Source organism: Schistocerca gregaria, chromosome 4 (genome assembly GCF_023897955.1).
Source record: "Schistocerca gregaria isolate iqSchGreg1 chromosome 4, iqSchGreg1.2, whole genome shotgun sequence".
Classification (NCBI taxonomy): Eukaryota; Metazoa; Arthropoda; class Insecta; order Orthoptera; family Acrididae; genus Schistocerca; species Schistocerca gregaria.
The window spans coordinates 260443204-260459335 of record NC_064923.1 but is presented as its reverse complement, the minus strand read 5'-3'; the positions used below and the strand labels follow the sequence as shown (position 1 = coordinate 260459335).

The 16132-nt window shown below is 45.2% G+C and overlaps 1 protein-coding gene across 1 annotated transcript in view; it reads left to right on the top strand.

The window, feature by feature from the left end:
• LOC126365758 (probable G-protein coupled receptor 139) overlaps positions 1-16132 on the top strand; it is a 1098473-nt gene that overhangs the window by 35233 nt on the left and 1047108 nt on the right. The window contains exon 2 of the mRNA XM_050008257.1: positions 7457-7559. The gene's annotated coding sequence lies outside the window, so the exon portion shown is untranslated. The remainder of the gene's footprint in view (positions 1-7456; positions 7560-16132) is intronic.

Sequence of the window (16132 nt, the reverse complement as noted above, 5' to 3'; positions counted from 1 at the left end):
CAAGTTAAAGGTGATCAGACCACAACAGATGCTGGCGGATACATTGTAGCTAACAATAGATCAGAATAATACGTAATTATAACAGAGAATAAGTACTACACCTGTGCACTGCATAATCTTCAGTTATGGAAGCCATAGTGTAATAAGAAGAATACATCGTCTGTCCAAAAAGTTCCGAGACTGGATTTATTCCTGGCATGTAAGCGACGTCAGCGCTGTAACAACAGTGGCACCTTGAACTACCAACTGTAAACAACAGATGTGCACTATCCTGCAACAGAATGACACCGTTTCCACTACGCTGTCCAGGTGTCGCTGGGAAGTCCTTACACGTCCTCCATACAGTCCCGATCTCCCATCGTGCGATTTCTTTATGTTTGGTGTCTGGAGGAAGACATCGTCGTCGAGCTGCCTGGGGCGAAGAGGTGCACGCCTATGTACAATCATGGTTCGGTAGACAACCGCAAACATTTTTCATGACTGCACAGAACATCTTGTCTCGAAGAGGAAGATTTGTTCTCTACTTATTTATTAACATTAAAGAGCGACCTACCACCTTGGTAAAGTCCGCAGCTCGTGGCCTAGTGGGAGAAGAGACTGAGATATAGCACGTGATGGATGGCGAGAGACATCAATGGTAACTATAGGGTGTTTCACCCTTGCTGAACGAGAAGACCACCAGGACATCCAGCCGTCTGGCTGTAGTGGACACCCCCGAAAGAAGATAAAAACAGATAGAAAAAAGAATTGCAAATAAGTACATATAAGAAAGAAGAACAAATAAAATATAGTAAAACTACTGTACCCCTTCCCTTATCCTTTTCCTTTATTTTTAAATAAAACGTTGAGAAGCGTATTTAATTTTTGTTCGTGGGCGGAGCCTGAAGTGTTGGCAAACAACTGTCCTAGTTAGCTGTTAGTGTGAAAGTGGCAGTGTACTAGCTTTGATTTAGTTTTTAGGTTAGATAGAGTTTTGGGGGCAGTGTGGGTGATAGCGGCCAATGCCCGAAGTGGAAGAGGTCTAAGAAATTAAAAAAAAAAAAGAAAGAAAGAAACTGAGCGGTCAGCGCGAAGGAATGCCATGCAAAGAAAAAAAAGTAAAAATCCTGAAAGGATCAATTATTTTTAAAAGTTCTACTAAAAAAAAGTGGCTAGCGTTGGTGCCTCTGGATCACGGGGTCCCGGTTTCGATTCCCGGCTGGATTGGGTATTTTCTTTCCTCGAGGACTCGGTGTTTATGTTGTCATCATTTTATCATCATGATTCGTGACAGTGGCTAGACTGGACTGTATAAAAACTGGACTGTGTAAAAATTGGAACTCTGTACGGGCGCTGATCACCGCGCAGTTGAGCTCCCCACAAATCAAACATCACCACCACCTTGGTAACTACAGTGGATCGTTTGCTACTGCAAACTGTACCATTCTAGTACTCTTCTTGTTTTTCTGTATGATTAAATTGTTCATTAAAAAGAGAAGCAAAACCAAATAACACAAGATACGTAAAGTAGAAAAGGAAAAATTACTCTATTCTTAAGAACAAAATAATACAAAATGGCTCTGAGCACTATGGGACTTAACTGCTGAGGTCATCAGTCCCGTAGAACTTAGAACTACTTAAACCTAACTAACCGAAGAACATCACACACATCTATGCCCGAGGTAGGATTCGAACCTGCGACCGTAGCGGTAGTGCGGTTCGAGACTGTAGCGGCTAAAACCACTCGGCCACTCCGGCCAGCTAAAATAATACACGAAAGGACAGATTTTTATAGCAAAGAGTTACCTTTACCTACCTGTTTCAAGTGGGAGGGCTTCGGTAAACACTTCAAGCGTGCATCATCTGAATTAGCATATTCTATTCTACTACAGCTATTACTATATGTATGTATGTATGTATGTTCTGACATTAATTCTACGCGAGCCGCGCGGGGTGGACTGTGCGGCCCCTCCCACCGGAGGTTCGAGTCCTCCCTCGGGCGTGGGTGTGTATGTGTGTGTGGTTCTTAGCGTAAGTTAGTTTAAGTAGTGTGTAAGTCTAGGGACCCAAGCAGTTTGGTCCCTCAGAAATTCACACATTCTACGCGATTTGTGTTTAAGGTATGACAGTACTATTTGTTAGTACAATTGCTTCCTTCACTTAACCGCGCCGTAAGCAGGAGAGGAGCCTCGGGAGGTGACCTCTAGCCTCGTCTTCCAGAAGGGCGATTCTTACCTATGTTGTGCGCTTGTGTTTGTGTATTTACGTCTTATTAAACTGATAATGATCAAAAGGACTAAACAAGTACTTGTTTTACTTGTACAAATAGGAAAATTGTTTTTTTTATTTATATTACTAACTTATTTCTAAACTCGATGTTTGTATTACTTATAGTATTGTTGCAGTCGTGTGATTTGCTACTGTGTCATGCATGTATCTGTCATCATTTGCTTATATATGTTCATGTGTATCTATATCAGCGTTTGAATCTCTGTTGTCCCATGCATCATGTTGTGGTGTTGGATGTGTTTCGGCTCGTGATGTTGTATTGATCGTTACTGCTTATAAGTCTTGTGTAGCCTCTTGATATTTCATTAGTAGTGCCGTTAAGCATGCTCCAGTTATCTGGGTCTCTTAAAGCTTGCCCTATGTCTTCGATTTCTGACGACGGCCTTAGGCGTGTGTGCCAAATTTTAATGTTGTGTTCAGAAGATCCATGTTTCCCCCATTCACAAATATCACTTTGGCTAAGGCCGAGGCGATGCAGGTATAAAGTTTAATGGCCATGTCCTGTCAGGAAGTGTACCATACCGTGACTTGGGTGAATGTGCTTCCGGATGTTCGGGAAGAAGGGGAAACTTCGACCGCCCTTGTCAGATGTTTCCCGTTTTCTTAGCCATGATTCAACCTTCCAAAGATTTAATTGGCCAAATGACCCTGACATTCTGAGCTATACACCTCTTTGTCCACACTTCACAATGTTTTTTTGTGGTTGTGAGTGACTGTCAATGTGCCCAGGCACTTGCTGTGAAACACATTATAGATTCAAAAAGAGCGGTATGATACATTCGCAGTGTCTGCAGTGGTAGTCTGTAGTGAGTTGTGTGTGGCGAGTTTGTGCATTAGTGTTGTCGCTTTTTCAGTTGTAAGTCTTATCTGCTCGTTGAATGTCAGTCGTTGGTCGCAGTTTATTCCTAGGTATCGTTATTTTCCTAATAGTGGGGTTTCTCTGCAAGGGCCTTCGATCAGTAAATATACTGTCTTGTTTGCCGCAATTGTTAGCTTGTTATGACTGCACCAGTCACTTATCTTTATAAGAGGCTGTGCATCTTTGCTTTCCAGTTGCATTCACCATTGGCAACCATACCCTTCAGCCTAACATCTCCGTGCATACTGTTTAGAAGCGACTCTACGGCAATATCCCGGAAAATTGGTCCACAGATTGAGCCTTATGTTTACTTTTGTTATTTTCTTTATAACCTGCTTGCCATTGCACAACCCTATCTTTGCAGTAATCGAGTAAGCTATTGTGTAAGACTTTTGGTTTGTGCATATCTCGTAGCCTTGTGAACAAGGCAGGCCACCAGGGATAGTCGAAGGCGCCTGCTATATCTATTGCCAATTTCTCTCGTGTGTCCTGCACTATTTTCAGCACCTCTCCTGCGCCTTAGCCAAAGTGTTTAAGAGGCAGAGAGGCCTGTAAGTCTTTGGGTCCGTTGGGTTTCGATCCTCTGACTTTTTGATGATTAATACGTACGCTGTTTTCCACATAGCAGGGACACTACGTTGCAGCAGTGCTTCATTCAGTAACTGTGTTATAAAGGGGGTGACCCGTGCAACAGTATTTTGTAGTGTTTGTGACTGTATGCTACCTCGACCGGGAGTCTTCTTATTCTTGAATTGTTTTATTGCTAACACTACCACGTTTTGGGTTGGGGTTAGGGGGTTGGGTTCTTTGGGAAAGGAGACCAGACAGCGCGGTCATCGGTCTCATCGAGTTAGGGAAGGACGGGGAAGGAAGTCGGCCGTGCCCTTTCAAAGGAACCATTCCGGCATTTGCCTGGCGCGATTTAGAGAAATCACGGAAAACCCAAATCAGGATGGCCGGACGCGGGATTGAACCGTCGTTCTCCCGAATGCGAGTCCAGTGTCTAACCACTGCGCCATCTCGCTCGGTGTCCACTTTTTGGACAAATGGGACAGTAACTGGGCGATCGTGTAGGTGTGCTCCATTTGGATTCGTAAGCCTGAGTGCTGGTCATTCGCCTTTTCGCCATCAGGAAGAAGCTCGTCCAACAGTTATTATGCTGAACATCTCGAGCTCTTTGTGGAAATGCCGTCCGTGCACCCAAGAGTTGACAGTACTGGTTGTGACTTTACCTTATCTCTCAGAAGTTTAAATGGTTTCCTCCATGTGCTGTTTTGTAGCTGAATTTTTGGCAAAATTTTTCCAGTGATCCTGTATGGTCTTGTATAACTTGGTTTTATATTTTTACTTTGCATCACGGTATAGTTCCATTCTTACTGCCCTCTCTTGTGCTGTTTTTGATTTTTGGTAACGTTTCCCAGCTGGGCTTATTGCAACGGAAGGTGCGGAATCCAGTTAATTTTGGCCCGCTCTATACGATTCTGTTCATTACACATGACAGCGGTTGTGGATGGCAGATTACCCTTGGGGCCTGAAAGTGGCACCATTTGGTGTCGAAACCGGTAGCGTGTGCTGAAACGAACAAACGACGTTGGATTCAAATACAGCAGCTGGTTTTTTATCATTGTTAAACTACTGTCCCAAGTGTAGGCTGCCGTTAACACCACAACACCAACTGCTGCGTTTCGAGCGGTGACGTGACCGGGAAGGGTGCGCTGTTGGTGAATGGCGTCGCAGTGTATGCAGCAATTATTGCGGTTCTGAACTACTCCGGATGACCTTTGTTAGCAAGTATGCTGTAACATGGACAGGAATCGGATTAATGCAATGTTTTTGAGAGGCACAGCGATGCTACTCCTGGAGTCATGGGTCGGGGGCAATTGGGTATACGAGGGGCGTTTGAAAATTCCGTGCAGAAATAAAAACTACTTACGTGCAAACCTTTTTTATTTTTCGAAATAGTCTCCTTTTAGACCTATACACTTCATCCAACGCTGTTCTAATTTGCTGATTCCTTCCGAATAATAGGAACTGTCCAAGTCTGCAAAATAGCTATTAGTTGTTGCAGTCATCTCCTCGTTTGAATAAAATACTTTTCCCGCCGGCCATTTCTTCAAACTGGGGAACAAAAAGTAGTCCGAGAGAGCCAAATGTGTAGAATAGGGGTGTGTGAAAAGAGTTGGAATCCTATTTCCATTAATTTTGCGACCACAGCTGCTGAAGTGTGTATTGGTGCACTGTCGTGATGAAAAAGGACTTTTTTACGCCGGCGGTGCTTTTCTTGCAGCTCGGTTTTCAAACGGTCCAGTAACAATGAATAATATTCACCTGTAATAGTTTTACCCTTTCCCAGATAATCGATGAGGATTATCCCTTGCGAATCCCAAACGACAGTCGTCATAACCTTTCCGGAGGAAGGAATGGTCTTCGTCTTTTTTTGGTGCAGATTCTCCCTTGGTAACCCATTGTTTAGATTGCTGTCTGGTGTCAGGAGTATAGTAATATATCCATGTTTTATCCACAGTGACGAAACGATGCTTAAAGTCCTGCTGATTCTTCCTGAAAAGCTGAAAACCAAAAAATGGTTCAAATGGCTCTGAGCACACTATGGGACTTAACTTCTGAGGTCATCAGTCCCTTATAACTTAGAACTACTTAAACGTAACTAACCTAAGGACATCAGACATCACACACATCCATGCCTGAGGCAGGACTCGAACCTTCGACCGTAGCGGTCGCGCGGTTCCAGACTGTAGCGCCTAGAACAGCTCGTCCAGCTGCAAACCATTCTTGCAACATTTCACACTATTCCGTTTTTGGTCAAGGGTGAGCAATTGCGGAACCCATATTGCGGATAGCTTTCTCATGTCCAAATGTTTATACAAAATATTATGCACCCGTTCATTCGAGATGCCCACAGAACTAGAAATCTCACACTCCTTAACTCTTCTGTCATCCATCACCATATCATGGATTTTATCATTGATTTCTGGAGTCGTAACCTCCACAGGGCGTCCACAACTTCCAGCATCACTTATGCCCATATGGCCACTCCGAAAATTTTGAAACCACTTATTCTAATCGAAAGTGCAGAGTCACCTGAATGCTTATCAAGCTTCTCTTTAGTCTCCTGAGGCGTTTTGCTTTCATAAAGTAATGTTTAATCACCACACGAACTTCTTTTTCGTCCACTTTTGACAATCACTCGGCTTTCTTCATTCACACTAATGCCCAAAACAAAGAAATAGACCAGTATGGCTGAAACTTGGTGTGGGTTCTTTCAAAAGATGCTATTAACTAAATATGGCCGCTGGTGCCATCTCTCGGACTTTGCACGGACTTTTCAAACGCCCCTCGTAATTTCGGGTCACGGCTGCTAGGGACTGAGGGAGTTCTGACCGCACTATGGTACACCACAGATATCCCGCGTCCTCCATGTGTTACCTCTCGAACTAGGTTCAACGTCAACTATGCCGCAGTGCCAGTAACGAGGGTATCAAACATGAACTTCAACAGTCGTGGCCCAGCTTGCTTCAGGAGAGGAGACGATTTTATGACGCCGTTTCCAAGAGAGTCAGAGCATGCATCCAAGTCAAAGTGGTTCGACGACATACTGCCAAATTCATCGTAAATTTGGCTCGATTTTGTAATCAAGGAGTATCACGACATATTCCCTCAACCCGCAAAGTTTCATTTAGGTTCCTTCTCCCCTTGTGGGCGCTTTTTTTCAGGCAGTGTACAAGTATCCATATTCACATAAAATTTATTCGCAGTAGTGAATATGAACAAACATCAGATGTGCAATGCATGCATGCATGTCCAAAGAAACTCTGTGTTATACATCCGAACATCACAGACACTGCAATATTGTATTTATCCGCCGATACCGGGCAAGAGATTTTTAATTAACATCTCTGCCCTGTACGGAAATACACATAATGGATGTGCGAGTGCGGGTTGTAGATACACGGTTGACGACATATGGAAGTTTGGGTCTGGCTGTGAGTCGTGAGGCGACCGCTCACGAAAAGCGGGAAATCCGAGTTCCAAGTCCCGATACGGCAGAAATTTTCATTGTCGTCGTTCCATTATACAGCTGATAGTTGTCCATATTCGCTACTGCCAATGCATTTAATGTATTTCTCAACGACTGTAATCACCGTATTATGTGTTCCTTCCGATATGCATGCCTGTCCGAAGAAACACTGCGTATACTTCTGAACAACACAGGCACCGCAATATCGCCGCATCCCTATGTACCTGTCTGAGCCACGGTATTTTGCGTTCCTCGCCTGCCGCTTCGTCTGACACATCCTTTTTTATCCACAGACCTCTCCTGCTGCTGCTACAGCAAGGACCTGGTGGTGAATTTTGCGGTGCCCAAGACTCGTCCACCTTCACACGGCGAGGACCCTTTGTCCAGCGACGTCTGGTAAGAGCAAGCCATATTGGGATTGTTTTTACGATATTCTCAGTAGATATTGCAATGATTTTATATTATTGTGCAGCAGTATCACAGTATACTATGCAGAAAACGATATGTCATGAACATGTTACGGAATGGTTTTATCACGTAGCTGCATGTCGAGAGATTCTTTATTAGCTGCCAGTTCCAGGTTTACAATACAAAGTCATCATCAACTGTTGTCGCAATAAAAGGTTAAGCTCTGTAATGCATAAATCGATAAGCGGTAATATAAAATGATATAATACTTAGATAATTAACAGGATTTCACAATTTCAGGTATACTGAAACGGAGTAGCAACACCCGTGCCTGAGAATGCAGGGAGTGTCTAGTCTTTCTGGTATTTCAAGCTGCCACAGCAATACGCTGCCTCTGGAAGAGAGAGGAGCATCTGTGTTATTTATTTTACCTTGCACAGCCTGTTTTCTTTCCCGCTTTACCCTGTGTGAGTGAATATGAGTACTCTGAAGCTGCTTCGGAATGGTCGGAGTTTTCATAGAGTGGTAGTATCGCAGTGCCAACTGTCGTCTGTTACACACTGCAGAGCAGCTAGTTACGCATTTAGCTTTATCTGTGCTTTCTTGGTAGTATACGAAGGTCACTCCAAAAGAACTGCGCACTATTTTTTTAAAATCCCTCTTTTATTCTACATGTTTGTAAGTTTTACAGTGTGTAGATACAGCAGTTAGGAACAATATTTTCATTTATCTACATAATATCCATCCCTCTCAACTGCCTTACGCCATCTTGGAACCAGCGCCTATTTACACACACGGTAAAATTCTGGACCAACCTATTGGAGTCACTGTTTGGCAATTTGCACAAGGGAGTCATCATCTTCAAACCTTGTTCCACAAGAGAGTATTTCAGTTTCCCAAAGAGATGACAGTCACATGGAGCCAGATCACGACTGTAAGGCGCGTGTTTCAGTGTTGTCCATCCGAGTTTTGTGATCGCTTCCATGGTGTTTTGACTGACATGTGGCCGTGCATTGTCGTGCAACAGCAAAGCATGCTACCTTTGCCGATGTGGTCGAACACGACTCAGTCGAGCTTGAAGTTTCTTCAGTGCCGTTACATATGCATCAGGATTTATGGTGGTTCCACTTGGCATGATGTCCACAAGCAAGAGTCCTTCTGATCAAAAAATACCATAGCCATAACTTTTCCAGCAGAAGGTGTGGTTTTCATTTTTTTTTCCTTGGGTGAATTTGCATGATGCCACTCCATTGATTGCCTTTTCGTCTCTGGTGAAAAATGATGGAGCCATGTTTCATCACCTGTCACAATTCTTCCAAGAAATTCATCTACACAATTATCCTAGTGTTCCGTTTTTCTTGTTTCTTTGTGAGCTACTGTCAACATACTGAAAACCCACCTGGCACAAATCTTTTTTAACGCCAACACTTTCAGTATTCTCCAAACACTTCCTTCCCCTATCCCAACGTAGCGTGACGATTCGTTTACTGTGATGCGTCCGTCAGCAGTCACCAATTCGTTAAGTCGCTGCACATTGTCTGGAGTGTGTGCAGTACGAGACCTGCCGCTGCGAGGACAATCCTCAATATTGCCGTGCCCGCTTTCATCACGTAACCTGCTTGCCCACCGAGTAACTATACTGCGATCGACAGCAGCATCTCCAGACACCTTTTTCAACCTCTTGTGGATGTTTCCCACTGCCTCGTTTTCACAGCACAGGAATTCTGTGACAGCACCTTGCTTCTGACGAACGTCAAGTGTAGCAGCCATCTTGAAGACATGGCGCCGCCACTCACAGGAACAGGCAGAATGAAAACTGTATTTTTACAAAAATAGTGTGCATTTCTTTTGGAGTGACCCTCGTATTTCTTAAATTCTCTGCTTGTTACTCTTTTATTTGTGACGAATAATCTAGCGTTTCTGTTACTGTAAAGCGTAGAGACAGGCAATCTGTAGCACAGTTTTAATTTCTTCTGAACAAGCAGGTACGCAACTGATTAAGACGTCAGCCTCCATTGTGACTCGGCAGGAGGGTAGCAGGTTGCATAATTAGGTATCTCCAAGTGCTTTTATAATTTATTTGGTAAGTTAGATGTACTGAGATGGATATGGCACGTGAAAGATCTGTGCGGACGCAGGACGAGCTGCAGTTCTCGAACAGATGAAGGCAGTTTAGGGTACGGTCAGCTATCTACAGGCTGTTGTCTCAGAGTACAGTGGTGGGGGACAATCTGGCATGTTCATCGGGAGACCTCGGATGTCGCTTACTTCGCCCAAGGTGCTTGCTGTCGAGGCACCCTCCAGTGTACCCGACGCACTGAACCTGCCCTCACCGGAGGGTCAGTGGCAGGTCGTGACGTGTTCGCGTTGCTCGAGGGGAGGGCCAATATGGAGGCTGACCGTCTGACCTTGCTCATTCAATCCTGCGAATGGACAGGTGGCCGCTTCTTCAGCAGGGTCCGGGCTGGCACACGTGGGGAGGGATTTACTAGTTATCGGGAGCTCCAATGTAAGGCGCGCGGCCTAGCGGCTCTGGGCATTTCAGTCTGGAAACGCGCTGTTGCTACGGTCGCAGGTTCGAATCCTGCCTCAGGCATGGATGTGTGTGATGTCCTTAGGGTAATTAGGTTTAAGTAGTTCTATGTTATAGGGGACTGATGGCCTCAGATGTTAAGTCCCATAGTGCTCAGAGCCATTTGTTAGGCGCGTTATGGATGGAGCCCCTTATGGAAATTGTATTCAGCGCCGGAAAGAAAGCCAATGTGTCTGCTGTGGCGCCTCATACGAGGTGTGGAGGCGGCCCTGCCTGCAGCTATCGAGAGTGCAGGGTGCAGTCGTCCGCAAGTTATGGCACAAGTCGGCACCAACGACGTCTGTCGCATGGATTCTGAGGCCGTCCTCATTTCACACAGGCGGCTGGCGGAGGTGGTGAAGGCTGCTGGGCCCGCGCGTGGGGTGCAAGCAGAGCTCGCAATTTGCAGCATTACTCCGAGTCGATCATGGTCCTGTGGTTTGGAGCCGAGTGGAGCGTCTCAAATGAAGGTGTCGTCGACTCTGTGATGGCCTTGGCTGCTGATTTCTGGACGTGCGTCATCGCGAGGAGAGTTGCGGGACTGCCCTTGGTAGGTCAGGCGTGCACTACACAAAGGAAGCAAGTACTCGAGTAGCATAGAACTTGTCGAGTGCACTTGGGGTTTTTCGAAACAAGGCAATAGTTTGAGGTATTCTGACGAACGCTCGCCAGGTACAGAAATCAGACAGCGTTGAGAGTAAAGACACATTAACTGTCCCCCAATTTTATTAGTAAATTGTTGAAGTATTCGTAACAAAGTTCCTGAATTATTTCCATCGTGGGAATTTATCATGCTCATATTACTCTCGGAACAGAGAGCTATCTGAGTCCGAAGTAGAAAGCTCTGAGACAGATATTGTCCTCTTCTATTTTCCGTCTCTTTTTTACGCAATTGCAGATATACAACTTGTCTTGGTTAAATATAGTCTTTTGCAACTACAATGAACATCTTATTAAGAAAAAATAATTCCAATTTATTTTAAAGCATATTCAGAGGTCACTGTACCAATACATTTTTCTCACACAATTTTTTTGTTGTTTAGCAAACCTTGGAACGTACACCGCAAATACGGGTTAGACGCCGTGGGAGGAAGAATCGTCATTGCAGTTGTCAGACGTATTGTTTCTACTGAGGCTGAATTTGAGAGTGACAGTGAAGTTATGTAGACGTTTGTAACAAGTGTAAGTGAAATCACGTTAATTGTTGGAGTTTCTTACCGGCCACCCGATTCCGGTGTGATAGCTCGAGAATCATTCGAAGAAAGTCTATTGTCAGTAGCGCGGAAACACCCAGGTCATGCAATATTAACTGGAGGCGACTTTAACCTACCGAGTATAGACTGGGAAGTCTATTGGTTCATTGCAGGGGATACGGACAGAGTGTCTTACGAAGAACTTGGATACTTTTTCCAAAACGTGCCTTGAACAACTAATTAGACGTCTAAACAATGGAAATTTTCTAGATATTGTAGCTATATACAAGCCTTATGTTATCGATCCTGTCAAGAAATACGGATTAATGATCATGATTTCATCATAACGACCGAAGTTACTAAATCAATCACGAAGGCGATGAGAGTATTTTTGCTAGAAAGAGCAGGTAAGCAGTTGTTAGCATCCCACTTAGACAGTGAAGTGACATCATTTAGTTCCAGTATAATGGACGTGTCCGCAGCTCGTGGTCTCGCGGTTGCGTTCTCGCTACCAGAGCACGGGGTCCCGGGTTCGATTCCTGGCGGGGTCAGGGATTTTCACCTGCCCCAAGATGACTGGGTGTTGTTGTGTCGTCTTCTTCATCATCATCTTCATCATTCATCTCCATTACGGTCGGAGGAAGGCAACGGCAAACCATCTCCATTAGGACCTTGCCTACTACGGCAGACCGAGCGAGGTGGCGCAGTGGTTAGCACACTGGACTCGCATTCGGGAGGACGACGGTTCAATCCTGTCTCCGGCCATCCTGATTCATGTTTTCCGTGATTTCCCTAAATCGTTTCAGGCAAAGACCGGGATGGTTCCTTTGAAAGAGCACGGCCGCTTTCCTTCCCAATCCTTCCATAACGCGAGCTTGCGCTCCGTCTCTAATGACCTCGTTGTCGACGGGACGTTAAACACTAACCACCACCACCACATACTACGGCAGTGCGGGTCTCCCGCATCGTCCCCCTACGCTCTGTCAAGAAGCATGGGACTTCATTTCCATGATGCACGTAGAAGAATTATAGGCAAAGTTTAAACGGATTGTGAATCGTGTTCTGGAAAAGTATGTCCCGATTAGGTGGATTAAGGACGGGAAGGACCCACCGTTGTTTAATGACAAAATTCGAAAAATGGTGAGGAAGCAGTGACTGTGGCAGTCTCGGTCCAAAAGATATCTCGCAGATGAAGACGGGCAAAAGTTAGTTGAGGATCGTGCGTCTCTAAAGAGATCGTAGGGCGAAGCGTGCGATTACCACCGTCATACCTTAACAAATGATCTTTCCGAGAACACGAGAAGAGTTTGGTGCTATGTTAAATCACGAAGTGGCTCGAAGGTTTCTATCCAACCACTCATTGAAAAGTCGAAGTTTTAAATTTCGCGTTTAAGGAATAGTCAAACCGTCGTTTGACCAACACACAGACTCCCGTATGAAGGACATGACAATATGTATCCCTTACGTAGATAAAGTCGCCGAGTCCAGACGAAATCCACCGAGAGAGGTGGCGCAGTGGTTAGCACACCGGCCTCGCATTCGGGAGGACGACGGTTCAATCCTGCGTCCAGCCATCCTGATTGAAATGGTTCAAATGGCTCTAAGCACTATGAGACTCAACATCTGAGGTCATCAGTCCCCTAGACTTAGAACTACTTAAACCTAACTAACCTAAGGACATCACACACATCCATGTCCGAGGCAGGAATCTAACCTGCGACCGTGGCGGTGGCGCGGTTCCAGACTGAAGTGCCTAGAACCGCTCAGCCACCATCCTGATTTAGGTTTTCCGTCATTTCCCTAAATCGCTTAAGGCAAATGCCGGGATGGTTTCTTTGAAAGGGCACGGCCGACTTACTTCCCCATCCGCCCTAATCCGATGAGACCGATGACCTAGCAGTTTGGTGTTCTCCCCCAAACAACCCAACCCAGACGAAATCCAATTTCGCTTTTACAGAGAGTACTCTGTGGTGTTGGCCCATTACTTAGCTTGCATTTGTCGCGAATATCTCGCCCAGTGCGAAGTCCCAAGTGATTGGAAAAAAATCACAAGTATGTAAGAAGGGTAAAAGAAAGGACTCGGAAAATTGCAGACCAATATCCCTAACATAGGGAAGTTTAGTGTGTGTGAGACTCTGCACAAATGGACCATAAGGAAACTGTAAGTATGAATTCTTCTAAATTTCGCCACTAACTTCACAAAATGATCGACAAATCAACTAATAATCGCGTGTTTTCTTATATATTTCAGTAAAGTCAACAAAATGAAGCAGAATCTCACGCATCGAATGACAACAAACATAGGAATGACATAACAAACACAAAAAAACGCACTTGAAAATTGGAGTCATTTCTCGAAACGTGTCGTACGAAAAATAAAATAAAGAAAATCGTGACTGGTAACAGATGAGTTATTTAGAAACAAACCTGTTGATGGCATGCCTGTACGATTCTCCCGTTGTAAGGATTATTTGAACGCGAAATTTAAAATTTCGCCTTTCGTCTTGCTATATTCATTTGCGAGATCACACTGTTCAACGAGGGATTGGATGGAAGCCTTAGACACACCTAACGATTTTCCGTAGTACCAGAATTTCCTCGGGTTCCCTGCCAGATCTTTTGGTAAGGTATGAAGGTGGTAGTTGTTGCATGCTTCGCGCATCGACCTTTTCTCCTTTGCTTTTCGTCATTTGTGCGTCCTCTTTTGAACCGGGAGTGCAACAGCCTCTGCTTCCTCAGCATTATCCGAATTTCGTTATTAAACTATCCTAAATCCACTTACTCGGCATGTAACTCTCTAGATCATGATTTAGAATCTGCTTAAACATTGCCCATAATTCCTCTACGTGAATATTGGAACTAAGTAATGTCAGATCACTGTCTAAGTGAGATGATAACAACTGCTTATCTGCTCTTTCTTGCAGATACACTCTCCTAGCCTTCCTGGCTGATTTATTAAAGGACTACCACTGCTGAGGTCATCGGTCCCTAGACTTACACACTACTTAATCTAATTTAAACTAACTTACGCTAAGGACAACACACACACCCATGCCCGAGGTAGGACTCGAACCTCCGACGGGGGGAGCCGCGGGAACTGTGACAAGACGCCTCATACCGCCCGGCTACCCCGATCGACCTTACTTACAACATGATTGCTAACACCCACTTCTATATTGACGTTGTCGACAAGGTTTGGCCTATTTGTAGCGAAAAGATCCAAGACATTTTCATTGGGCGTGGGCTGCCGTACTAGCTTCTCAAAACAGTACTGAGAAAACGTTTTCAAAAGTATTTCGCATGACTGTCTGTACAGTCTGCAATGAATCTATAGGCAGCCCAGTCTATACTCGGTATGTTAATGTCGCCTCCAACTAGTACTGCATGATCTGGGTATTTATGCGCTACCTACGTAGACTTTCTTTGAATGAATATAGAGTTGTCACACCTGAATCAGATGGACGATTAAAAATCCAACAATTAACTTGGTTTCACGTACACATGTTATATTTGACCAGACAACTTCACAGTTATGATTAACTTTGACTTCAGTAGAGACAATATTTTTGTCAACACTCTCTCCCCCCCCCCCCCCCCCCCCCTCCCTCCTATGGCCACTAATTTGTCTTTCCGATATCTTTTTCACGACTCGCTAAATATCTCATATTCTTCCGATTTGAGCCAGTTCTGAGCCCCAAGTATAATTTTAGTGCGAGAAGTAAGAGCAGTAAGTTCTTGAACTTTGTTGCGAACACTTCGACAATTTACTAATAAAATTTTGACAGTCAGTGTCTTCACCCTGAACGCGGTCTGAGGTCCCTTTCTGCGTATCGACTGCCGAGTGTGGATCAGAGTATCTGAAACTAATGCCTGGCCTAAAGCAAAACCCTCGTGTTTACACAATTACTCTGATACCACAATTACTCTGATACCGAAATAGCTGTTTGATACGTGTAGTGCACCCCTGACTTATCAAGAGGAGTCCTACAAATCACCACACGATGACGCAGGTCCAGAAATCTTCAGCCAAGGCCGTCACAGACTCGACGAAGCCTTTGGTAGAGCCCATCCACGCGGCTCCAAACCAAAGGAACCCGGATCGACTGTGGGAACGATGCTGTAAATTATGAGCTCTGATTGAACCCCGCTCGCGTGGCCAGCAGCCTTCACCACTCCCGCCAGCTGCCAGTATTAAACTGAGGATGGCCTTAGATCCCATGTGACAGACGTCACTGGTGTCAACGTGAACCACTACTTGCAGACGACTGTAGCTTGCATGTTCGATAGCCGCCTCCACATCTCGGCCGAGGCCCCCTCGCAGACATACTGACGGCACATTGGCTTTCTTTCCAGCCCTGAACGCTGTCTGCCTGAGGGAGCTCCATTACGCGCCGAACGTTGGAACTCTCGTTAATAAAACCCTCCCCTCTGTGCCTGCGTGGATCCTGCTGAAGGATCTGACATCTGTCCATTCACGGGGTGAAAGGGTGTGATCGGACGGCCAGTCTCCACACTGACCTACCGCCTCGAGTGACGTGAACGCGTTACCACCCACTACTCCCTCTGCTGTGAGGGTGGATCCACAGCATCGGGCGCACTAGGGAGTGCCTCGGCAGAAGTGTCCGTGGGCAAAACAAGCGACACCTACGATGTCCCCCATGCGACGCGCCTGATTCACCGTCACCGCCTCGGCCCGAGGCAGCAGCAATTATATACATATTTAGCAATTATATGCAACCGCTTGCTCACAGAAAGATCCGTACCTAATGACTGGAAAATTGCTCAAGTCACACCAA